The following is a 12,666-nucleotide window of genomic DNA, read 5'->3' as shown; positions in this document are numbered from 1 at the left end:
TTTCTCCTACCTTAAAAAACACCCCTCTCGGGCCGCCTGGGTAGCTCAGTGGTTGAACGTCTGCCTTCGGCTCGAGGCATGATCCCAGGGGCCTGGGATTGGAGTCCAGCATCAGGTCCACGCAGGGAGCCTGCTTCTCCCTCTGCCTGTGTCTCTGCCTGTCTCTGTGTCTCTCATGAATAAATAAATAAAATCTCTAAAACAATCCCTCTCTTTTTTGACCTAATACCCCTTTCTTTCCTTCCGTTTACAGCAGAGCTCCTTAGGATATTGGCCTATACCTACTGTTGCCAATTTCTCTTCCTATTCTTGAACCGACTCCATCCAGATTTTCACTCCTCTCCCTCCAACTAAAACTATTATTCCCATGGTCATCAGTGACCTCCTTTCTGCTAAATCTCACTGTCATTTCTTGATCTTCAACTTGCTCTTGATGTTTCCAGCCTCCTTGAAACACTCTCCACTTGACTCCTAGGTCACCACATTCTCCCAATTGTCTTCCTGCCCTTCTGGCTGGCTGCTCATTCTCAGTATCCTTTGCTGATTCCCTGTAACACTCCTAACCTAGGGGTGTTACACCAGCTCGGTCTTTGAAGAATTCTTTTTTTCTGTGTATGTGCTGTGGTTTCCTAAGTGTGTGTCCTCAACCTTGACCTGTTGTGAAACTTGAATCCTCTATGTAATTGCCTGGTCTATATCTTCATTGGAAGTCTTAAAACTTATGTCAGATTTAACAAGTCCAAATCTGTATTATCTTCCCTCTCAGTTTTACTTCTATTGTGGACTTCTCCAACTCCGTAAAGGGCAAATTCTGCAAAAGGCTGAGCTTCATGCTTGATGCTTCTCACCTATTTTCTTCCTGCTACATCAGCAAATCTGGTAGGCAAAGGCACCACCTTCACGCCACTTTGTGTCTGCATTTCTATTTCTTTTCTCCATCATATGACTGCTATCTGGTCATACGTGGATGCCTGGATTATCTCCTGGGTTATCACAATAGCCTCTTGAATCCTGGCACAGCTCATGTTTCTTCCTCAGCCCACTCCAGCCTATTGTGAGCACAGCATCCAGAAGCTTCTTGTCAAATGCCAAGTCAGAGCCCTCCAGTGCTCCCCTTCTGTTCTAGGGAAGAGTGGAAGTCCATATAGCCCCGCACAACCAGCCTCTTACACTACTTCAATTCTGATTACCCTTCTGACCTCTCCCTTTGCTCTATTCAGGCCAATTCTGCATGACCTTGAACTTGTCAATCAGGCTCTTGAATTCCATTTTCACACTTGCTGGCCCACCCATACCTATAGTCTTGTCCTGTAGATGGTTGCACAGCTTCCTCCCTCCTTCAGGGCTTGACTCAAATGCCTCCCCATGAAGGCCCTCCATGCCCACCACATCTAAAACTCACCTCCTTACTCATGCTTCTAGTCCCACTTCCTTGGTTTATATTTTTTCTGTTTTTATTTTTAATTTTCTCCTTAGCGTTTATAACAAATACATTCTATACTTTACATATTTCCTTTATGTGGGGTTCTCTTGTTGTGGCTGCAGTGGATGCAAGGGGCTGCAGAAGCCAGATGCACTGTATGGTGATGGGAAGGGGCTCCGTCTTGCAGGTTGAGGTAGCATCCATGCTGGACAATAGGGAAGAAGGGAGCAGGAGTGACGTTACCATTTCCTTTCCTGTTCCATTTGCTCTTTTCTTTCAGCTTCTTAAACCCCTAAATGCCTCACTTTCCCAAGACTCCAGCACTCTTGTATATATCTAATAAACACAATATTAAGATAAAAAAAAATTCCACTGGGATGGAAGCTCCAGGAGGCAGGGATCCTTGTCCTTCTTGTTCACTGCTTTATCATAGCACCTACCACAGTGCCTGGCACATAGTATATGCCTAATAAATATTAGGCATTAATTAGGCATTAATTGGGAGGTCCAATTAATATAGCCTTTCTGAGGGCAGTTTGAATCAAGAGCACTTAAAAATGCCCATAGCCTGGACTCAGGAGTTCAATGTTAGGGTTTTATTTTAAGGAAATAATAAGGGATGTAGAGATTTACATGAAAAGAATGTCCATCAAAGTTTTTATAGTAAAGAGACATTGGAACCAATATAATGTCCAACAATAAGAGAATTGCTTAAAAATTATGAATCAGCTATGCAGGAATATTACATAGTCATAAAATCATGCATTTGAAGAATATGTAATTTAATGGGAAAATGTATATTTCCCATTATACAGTATATTTCAAAATGTACAGTATATTTCAGAAAGCAAAGGTCCAAAACTGTCTACAGAATTATCCCATATATATATGTACACACCCACACATATACAGAGGTTTCCTGTCTATCCAAACATAGGTGTTCCTATGAAAGCTTTTGTGAGGTGAAATGGCATAAAACAAAGAAGTAATTACTATTAATTTATATGGACCCCAAAAAGTAACCTCTCTTAGACTTTTCTGATATCTCAGGACTCACTTTGCTAATGGATGCACAAAATAAATCAAGATAAAGCACAGATACTTCCAGACACAGTTCACTCTGGGGGCCTGATGCTTAGATGCTGAGTGTAGTTCCTGGGGAAGGAGCTTGATGAGGCCACTCTCACTGCTCTGCTGCTGCTCAATGCTTGGGGTCCGCGCTGCTCCTCTAACAGCTCTGCTGGGCTGCAAAACAAATGCTGAATGCAATTTTCCCTTTTCACGTTTTTTCATAAAAGGAAACATTGTCTTTGGATTTCTTTTGGTTAGCAGAAACAGATACTAATGTAGATCTTTTGTAAAAGTGAAGCAGCATAATGTAAACACTCAAAAAGCAAGTGATACTTGTATAAATATGATGTGTCTATAAATGAGACGATAAAGAAATACTGCTTTTCTATGAGTGACAAAGTGTATATTCTTTATACATTTCCCATTTATTTATTCATGGGAGACACACAGAGAGAGGCAGAGACAGAGGCAGAGGGAGAAGCAGGCTCCTTGCAGGGAGCCTGACGTGGGACTCGATCCCAGAACCCCGGGATCACACCCTGAGCTGAAGGCAGATGCTCAACCACTGAACCACCCACGCACCCCCATAAACTTTATTTTTAAAGGCAAAATATTAGTCTCCCACCTGTCTTGGGTGTGTAACTTTCTTATTTGGGGGCTGGGGATGGTATCTCTCCTTCCCCTCCAGCTCATCATACAGGGCTTGCTGAGCATCCTCTAAAAGGCACAAGGACTTTCCAGGCTTTGCAACCTTTGTCCAGAGTATTTCTTCTTGGAATGTTTCCCCATTTCCCTCCATCTGACTTGCAAGCTCTTTTTGATTTTAATGCTGATTCCAGTGTCATCTCCAGGCAGAACTGGTCACTCCCTCTCCTGTACTCTTGCATATGTGCTTCAATCCAGTACTTACTACAGTGTTTTCCAAATTCAGTTTTGGCCAATCACTCCAAACATATACAGGGCCCCTGGAGTTCCTTCCCTGTTGCTACCACTCCATCACCATCATGTGCTTGGACTATTGCTATAATCTTTTCACACAGCACAAGGGTGGGGGGAGATGGTAGGCTGGTGTGGCGGTCCTTGTCTTTTCTTGTTCAGTGAACGTCACGCCTGGGACACCCTGACCCCCAGAAGCTAGGGCAGTGCCAGTCTTGTCAGAGTGAGTGATAACAGCTTATTGAATGTTGATGGGAGACCTTTCATTTGCTTGACAGTTTACCACACACATTATTTTTAATCCTCACCGAAGTATTCTACACTTTAAGGTAATAGGGAAATAATCTGAATCTATTTCTTCCTTAATAATCAGCATAAAATCTGTGCTAAAATTGTTTAATGTCTTAAAAAACAACCCATGGTTAAGCGTAATGCTTGTAGAATGCATGCATCTACTGCCCCCCAATGGACCTAGCTTATCACAGCAGCTTTATTTCCCCCCCCTTTATCGCTGGTAGAAGTAATTATCTCCTTAATATATTCATGGATTCCAGGATTCCAGTTTCTTCATAACAGCAGGGAGTTTGTATCCTGGCTTTTCCACTTATCAGCTGTGCATCTTGGGCAATTTTCTTCTTTGTGTCTCAGTTTCCTAATCTATAAGTGGAGACAGTACCCATGAGGCCATTCAGAACTAATATGTACCACGTGCTTACAACATGCCATGCAAAACTCATTGAATTTCCACAGCAAACATATTATATAGGAACAAATAGTATTTCCACTTTACAAACAAGGAAACCAAGGGCCCAGAGAGAAATAGTTCCTACCTCTCAGAAAAGTGAGAGAATTAAACAAGTTAATATGTGTAAAGTGATCACAAGATGGCTGGATACCGAGTAAGTGCTCGGTAACATCATCATTAGTATCAGAAGACTGAGTGTATGACAAAGACACTGCTGTGAGCCACGCGGACCCTTGTTTGCATGTGGGTTGCTCTCACTTGCAGCACTCACTTGCATAATCAAACATACACTAGATCAAATGGCAAGTTTAGACATATTTTTCTAGCCATTTTTCTTAAGACATAATTCCTTTCCATTCCTCTCCATTTCTGATGTAAGGTTGGCCTATTTTACTCTTGACTGCACAGGGGAAATACTGGGGGAAGGAAAGTAAGAGTAAAAGGGAGGATTTAGTACTTATTAGTTTGTAGTTGTCTGGAGGTGAGTGGAGTCCCTACACATTTTCCCAGCTCTGAGTCTGGAGAGTGGGGACGAGAGCAAAAAGATGGTGCCCAAAACTATTCATATAGCTCCTTACACTGCCCACTTCTTCATTCATCTAATCAAAACACATGTACCGAACCTCTGTGTGTCTTATGAGGTTCTAAGTGCCGGCCTTTCTCGGTTCTACCTTATGACGTCATGCTGCTTACACCAACAGAAATACAAGAACCAGAAACACAGATTAAGTTGTGAACTCCACCAATGTATGGGTTTTCTCTATATATTCTCTATATATTTTTTACATTTTATTTGAAAAAAGATTTTATTTATTCGAGAGACAGAGAGAGAGAGAGAGAGAGAGGGAGAGAGAGAACACATGAGCAGGAAGGGCAGAGGGAGAGGGAGAAGCAGACTCTGCTGAGCAGGGAGCCCAACATGGGCCTCAATCCCATGACCCTGAGATCGTGACCTGAGTCAAAGGAAGACAGATGCATAACTGACTGAGCCACCCAGGTGCTCCTACATTGCATTTTAGAAAGAAAAAAAAAAAGGTATTCTGTTAAGCAATTCAATGGTGTTAATTAATTCAACGTCTGATACTTTGATTTGATTCTTGATCAAAGGGCTAATCATACAAAATTCAATATTGAACTTCAAATGAATTAAATTTAAACAACCAAGTCCAATATTTATGGAGACAGATTATCAGAGGGTGGGAGGGAGTCCATTTTGGAAATTGATTAAAAAAAAACCAAACAAACAGAGCACTTGAGGACAGGGTATGGAAAGCTGAGGAAGTGTTAGATAATGCTCCCAGGAATGACCGGGACACAGGGTGTTCCATGGAAAGATGGGTGTGGTGCCAAGTCCAACGTGAAGATTAGCGGTATACCGATAGCCCTGGCTGCTTCCTGGGATGGGGCCCTTTACCTAAGAGCCCCAGTCCTCACCGACGCTGATGCTGGGAAAGTGCACCCTGACTGCAGTGGGGGGCAGTTTGTTGCTCAGTTGGCTAAGCTTTTGACTCTTGATTTCAGCTCAGGTCATGATCTCCAGGTTGTGGGATTGAGCCTTGCCTCAGGCTCCGCGCTCATCACAGAGTCTGCTGGAGATTCTCTTTCCCTCTCCCTCTGTTCCTCCCCTGGTTTACGTGTGCACTCTCTCTCTAAATATATAAAATAATAATTTAAAAAAGCCACATGGGGCACCTGGGTGGCTCAGTGGTTGAGCATCTGCCTTTGGCTCAGGGCATGATCCCGGGATCCTGGGATCGAGTCCTGCATACGGCTTCCTGAAGGGAGCCTGCTTCTCCCTCTGCCTGTGTCTCTGCCTCTCTCATGAATAAATAAATAAAATCTTAAAAAAAAAAAGCCACAGAAAGACTTATCAAATCTATAGAGGCTGTCATAATGCAGCAGGGTAAGTTAGGCAAAGGGCTAGGAAGAATAAGATGTCACCTGTTACTGATAAAGCTGATTTTAGAATTGTGCCTTTTATCTGTGGGCTAGTGGTTTTCCTAGTTCTGATCCCCACTCAGAGTTAGAGATGCTTGCTCACCCAGCCACAAGCAGTGCTAGACCACTAGGGGCTTCCACTCATGCTGGTCTGTCCCTGCCAAGCCTCCAGGGTGGAAAGGAAAGGGGAGCAGAAGGTCGATTTTCTGTGAGGAGTCACATCCCAACAGGAAAGGGCCACAGGGCTGTGTGTTCTGCTCTCATGGTGTGCAAGGGTCTGCTGGCAGGGCTGGTGTGCATCTCTGCCTTACTTCATGCTGGCAGCTCGGAACCAGCCATGATGAGCGGGAGTCTCCACGCCGGGAAATCACCAAACCCTGTGGATCACGCTTCCACCCCATGGAGCAGTTGTCAAACATTTACCAGCATACCACTGCCTGCTCCCTGGGTTTTCCAGTCAGAGTAAGGGGTGAGTGAGAAGGGTAGAGAGAGGCTGGGAGTGTCACACCAGCAGATACTTTCCACATGGAAGAAATATCAGGAGATTAAGTAGAGTTAAATTAATCTCAGGAGTTCCAAAGCGCAGTAGGCTTCAGAATCACCCCACCAGCTGGTGCTGCCTCTACATTCCCCTTTATAGCAAAACTCTTCAGAGTTGCCTACACTCACTGTCTTCAGAACTTTCCTTCGAGTCAGACCATCAGTGGGGTTGGGGAGATTAAGCTGCTTACTCCACTGGGAGGTCCTGTGAAGTTACTGGTTAAGGGGGGATGTGTTATCTTCTTTTCTTTTTTCTTTTCTTTTCTTTTTTTTCTTTTCTTTCTTTTCTTCTTTCTTTTCTTTTCTTTCTTCTTTCTTTTCTTTCTCTTTCTTTCTTTCTTTCTTTCTTCTTTTTTTTTTTTTTTAAAGATTTTATTTATTTATTCATGATAGTCACAGAGAGAGAAGAGAGAGAGAGAGAGGCAGAGCGAGAAGCAGGCTCCATGCACCGGGAGCGCGACGTGGGATTCGATCCCGGGTCTCCAGGATCACGCCCTGGGCCAAAGGCAGGCGCCAAACCGCTGCGCCACCCAGGGATCCCTCTTTCTTCTTCTTTTCTCCTTCCTTCCTCCTTCCTTCCTTCCTTCCTTCCTTCTTCCTTCTTCCTTCCTTCCTTCCTTCCTTCCCTCCTCTCTTCCCTCCTCCCCTCCCTCCTTCCCTCTCTCTTTCTTTCTTTTGTTATGAGGATGCTTAATCCTTTTCGAGAGGAATGAAGAAGTGGAGACCAGGATCCATTCTCTTACCCATAGGCCTTGAATGCACAGTCTGTCACACCATTCAAGATAATGACCATGTGCCTCACACACCCCACCCCCTAGCTTTACTTTTCAAGGACATTTTGTTTTGAGAGGTGACAGGTAATCATTTAATTGCTGGATTTACCCATGAAATGCCATGTGCTGCCAGAGTCCCATCCTCCAATTTTAGCTCTTTTCTCTTGACTTCTGACCCAACCAAGCCAGAAAACCCATTCTTGATGCCCATGTCCTTGAACATCTGCTGCCTGGGACCATCCTGATATTAATCACTGTAACAGGCAGACCTGGTGCTGAAATAGCAGAATGTGCTTGAACTAATTTTAGCAGAAAAGGCATTTATTAGAGGGTATTAGGAGTACACGGATCTGGGGGAAGAAGGAAGGCAGAGAATGTCAGGCTCTGAGGCTATTTCAGCCAGAGGCAACACCCAGACCATCCTCAGTGGCTGTCTCAGTGAAGATGCCACTATGAGGCTGCTGCTCAGCACAGACACTGATGTTGATGTGGGGGCTGGACACCCAAGGCCCTGCCTCTGCTGCTCATCATGTGTTTTCTTGGCTTGGCTCACCTCTCCACTGCTCCTTCATCTGAGTTACCCTGAGGTGGCCTTCAGAGTCAGTTGTCACTGCTTCTGGGAAGGCTTCCCTGGCCCTACAAAAGCCAAGGAGAATATTGTGTCCTCCATCCTGCCCTTCCCCAGTAGCATGTGTTAATGTTGCTGTGGCATTCATCATCATGATGGAGTCTCTGCAGACTGTCTTACCCATACCCTTTTATCTGTGGGGGACTGTCACAGAGCTCCACAGACTGGGTGCTCCACTGCCCACAGACGCTCCTCATGTTCTCCCTCACACTTCTCCTCTGCTCTTCCCTCAGGTTCTGGTGCTGCAGGTATGTCCATTTTCTTCTTACTGATGCCTTAATGGAGAAGAGTCATTAAAAAAAAAGATTTATTAACTTATTGAGAGACAGAGAGAGAGAAAATGTGTGTGTGGGGGTGAGGGGCAGAGAGAGAGAGAGAGAGAGAGAGAGAGAGAGAGAGAGAATCTCAAGCAGACTCCTTGCTGAGTGTGGAGCCTGATGCAGGGCTCAATTCCAGGGACCTGAGATCATGATCTGAGCCAAAACCAAGAGTTGGAACCTTAACCGACTGAGCCACCCAGGCACCTTGACTTTTAAAAATAATCCAGAACTTTTTTTGAGGTCAACACATACCAAGCAATTGCTACTTCAGTGGCTTTGGTGAAGAGTCAAATTGTCTTTCAGGAGTGCTTTGAGTGCTCAAAACAATGGCACCTAGAAGGTTGTGGCTGGAAAACCCGGAGGCTAAGGCCTGTGTATGGGAGTGGAGAGGGTGTTGCGAGGCTGGCACTCAGGCAACCGGAAAGAAAGAGAGGAAGAGGGAGATGGAGAGGGAGGGAGAGAGGAGAGTGAGTGAGTGAGCATGAGTGCTCTACGGGAGCAGCCCCTGGTGTTGGAAGGTCTTTAGGGCTGCCCTATTCATTGTAGTAAACCCATTGTGAGCTCGCTTTATACCTATAGCCCTTCACCAAGTGACATTCCTACTTTGTCGGTCCTGCTCTTGGAGAACTGTTATTTCATGACCGATTGTCTCTCTCCTCAAGTGTAGGGGTGCTCCACCTGTGGTGTTTATTATTACCTCTCCATTTCCGACGAGGAAGCTGAGATACAGGAGAGCGCTTGTCTCAAGGCCTGTGGTCCCACAGGAGATTCGGTCCACATATTTCCTGAACACCTCTGAGGAGTCGGGTGTTAAGAGCTGGCAGGTGGCAGGCTGAGACTTGAATCCGCCTGGAGCCTTGCCACTGTTGCACAGCAACATTTGTCAGACCCTGAAGCCACAGAGGAGTGGTAGGGAGCACAAAAGTAGGAAGAAATGACGGGGGAGATGAGAAAAAAGATGGAGGGGAGAAATGAGCTAATTACCGCGGAGTCTTAGATTGCACACTGCTAACATCCGTGAATGCTGAACGTGGCTGTTGGAGCTTGAGGTCAACGAACCGTAGCCCTCGTTTTCTCTCCCAAGTGGAACCGGCTTAGAGAGAGATGTGGGAATCAGACAGGTGGGGATTAATATGCAATTCTTTTAAAAAAGAATCTATTTTGTTGAGTCGTGCTCCTGCCCCTCCTGCCCTCCTCTCATATTCAAGTCCACTCAGACTGTGACCTTATTTGGAAACAGCGTCTTTGCACATGTAATTAGCCCGGATGAGGTCACACTGGATGAAGCGGGTCCTAATCCAATATGACTGGCGCCCTTATGAAAAGAGGAAACCGAGACCCAGAGACAGGCTGGGGGGGCGGGGGGAGGGTCAGGTGAAGACAGAGGCGGCCACGGGCGGGGAGCTGCAGGCCGAGGGTCGCCGGGACCCTCGGAGGTCGCGAGGTCCTGCTGACCCCCTGAGTGTGGACTTCCAGGCTCCGCAGCGGAGAGAAGATAACTTGTTTTAAACCACCCATTTGGTGGCGCTTTGTTATAGCGAAGCTCATACTCCAATAAAGCAAACTGTCGGCAAGGACGTCGCTCTGCGAAGAGACAGGCTTTCCCACCCAGCCGGAGGAGCGGCGCGGGGCACTTCCGGCGGCCATGCTGGTTCCTGGAGGGAGACTCCTGCGCATGCCCCTTCCCTGGAGCTCTCCAATCAGGGGAGACAGACTGGAGGTTGGGCGTGGCCTAGCGAAAGTTCCTCCCACGGGAAACATGAGTGGGGAATAAGAGTTCCTGCCTGATGGGGGCCTGCAGACGCGAGGTTTTCAGACTGTGCAATGTTTTTCTAAAAGTATTTGAATCCGTGCCCAACATTTAAAAGTTGGGAGGTTTTGTATAAAAATTCAGATTGCAAGCTTCTCTTTGGAAGATGGAAACTTTGGCCATACTAGGCCACGTTCCCACAGGGCTGTGACTCGTGGTTGCTGCAAGTGTGCATTCTCCGGATGGGGTGCAGGCTTTCTACCTCACTGCTCCACTCGCCGCACACCACCATTCCCCCCGGCCCGCACCACTCCTGTCTGCTCCTGCCTGGTGCCTGTTGACATTTTGGTTTAGTATTCCCAGAGTGGTGGTTAAGAGCAGAGACCCTGAAGTCAGACAAGCCCTGGGTTCAGATTCGAACTCCTAAGAGTGTGTGTCCTTGGGCAATTTATTTAACTTCCCCAAGCCTCAGTTTTCCAATTTGTAAAATAGAAATAATAATAGAACCTACCTTATGGGGCTCTTGTGAGAATTCAATAATGTAATCATGACAGTCTTTTTTTGTGCAGGCAAGAAACATGGTTAAGTGCCGGGTACACAGGAGATACTGTTACTCTTTGAAGAGCAGCCTAGGAGGGAACCTGGAAGAGAAGGAAGGAGCCTCTGGCCCAAAGTATGCCTGGTCTGGTGTTAGTGCTGCCCCCATCTCACCAAATTTCAGAAAAAACATTTTAATAAGCCAGCTTCCAAGGAGCCCCATACTGTAGTAAGGAGTCCAATAGCAGTTTGGGGAATTAGAGGTCCAGTTGAGGTTGTTTCCCTCCTCCCCACAATTTCATTCTCTTCTGGAAGGAGGTTGCAGGGAGGCAGGAAACTCTGGATCCCATCCAAATACTTTGATGTCTGGGTTTTAAAATAGCAGAGATCTTAGCTGGCTTTGCAGACGTCCTAGAGGCCCTCAAAGGACAGCTTCTGCTTTGACCAATCACTTCTTCTAGGCGGCCCAGAATGATGGAAGATGCAGAAGGAATCAACTGACTTCAAATAGTCCACTTCCAGGTAGAGGAGAGAAACCAGATGGAATTGGGAGGGAAGTAGGATGACAGAAAGGAATATATATACTTACATATATGTTTATATGCATATATTTTAAGAAGAACATCTAAAATTCTCACTATGTAAAGGAATGCCCAGTTATGAGGCCATTAGCTTCCGAAGTGATTTCATGCTACAAAAACTAACTCAAGCCACCCTTGCAAAAAGATGATTTTCTTCAGAAGGCTACTGAAGTATTCCATAAGCAGGACCTCCCCACAGGCTAGAACCAGGAGCTGGGAAGGGATCAGGTGCTAGGTGTGAAGGACGTGAGTGCAATTTAGCCATTGATATAATAGAGGGTTACATCGTTCTTCAAGCACCAGGTATAGAGTAATCCATCTTTTCTCAACTGGTTTGAAATACCACATTTATTGCATTCTAAATTTTGGAGTGTCTTTGGGTCAGTTTCTGGTAAAATTCTATTCCATCTGCTATTCATGGGTGTTATGGCTGAATTGTGTCCCACAAAAGAGACATATTTAGATCCTGATTACCAGAGCCTCAGGATATAACTTTATTTGAAAATAGGGTCTTTGCAGAGGTATTCAAGTTGAAATAAGACCATGAGGGGGACCCTAATCTAATATACCTGGGGTCCATAAAAAAGGGGGAAATTTGGACACAGAAGCAGATGGGCACAAGGGGAAGATAGCAAGACGAAAAAGGAGAAGTGGAATGATGCATATTCAATCCAAGGGTGCCAAAGGTTGCCTGCAAACCACCAGAGACCAGGAAAAGGCAAGGAAGGATCCTTTCCCCAGTAGTGTTCAAAGGGAGCATGGCCCTGCTGACACCGTCACTTTGAACTAATAGCCCTCAGGATGGGGAGACAATAAATTTCTCCCAGTTTGTGGTACTTTGTTATGATGGCTCTAGCAAACTAATATAATACTCCAGTACCAAATTGTTTTAATTATTAGAGCTTTAAAAACTTTTAATTATTAGAGCTTTATAATATTTAAAAAGTACTTGGTCATGTTAATCCCTGGGAGGATATTTTTAAGATGGAAAAGATTAGATCCAACATAAATGCTGAGGATTATAATCTAGAATATCATTTAAAAAGTTCATGTTATTTTTTAGAAAACTCATTGAAATATACTCTTGAAATGGTTACATTTTATTGTATATTAATTATTCCTCAGTAAAGTTGAAGAAAAAGGACTATGGGCAACATCCTCTAGAAAGTATTATATATCATAATGTGGTAAATGGGCAATACCACCATTTTGCTTTTTAATGTATATTGTATGGTTTGTGTAGACTGTGGACCTGAGCTCTGCATATATTTAAAAATCTTGTGGAAGTCCTCTTGATTTGTGGGTCTGGGCTGTTACACTAGTATTTAGGCCAGCACTCATCTACTTGTCTAAAATTGTGCAAGTGAATACGTTCTTATAACACATGTGGAGGCCATTCTCAAGCAAGTAGTTTGGGTGAAGCT

Source organism: Canis lupus, chromosome 10 (assembly GCF_011100685.1).
Source record: "Canis lupus familiaris isolate Mischka breed German Shepherd chromosome 10, alternate assembly UU_Cfam_GSD_1.0, whole genome shotgun sequence".
Taxonomy (NCBI): Eukaryota; Metazoa; Chordata; class Mammalia; order Carnivora; family Canidae; genus Canis; species Canis lupus.
The sequence above is the reverse complement of the archived record's forward strand: the minus strand, read 5'-3'. Positions refer to the sequence as shown.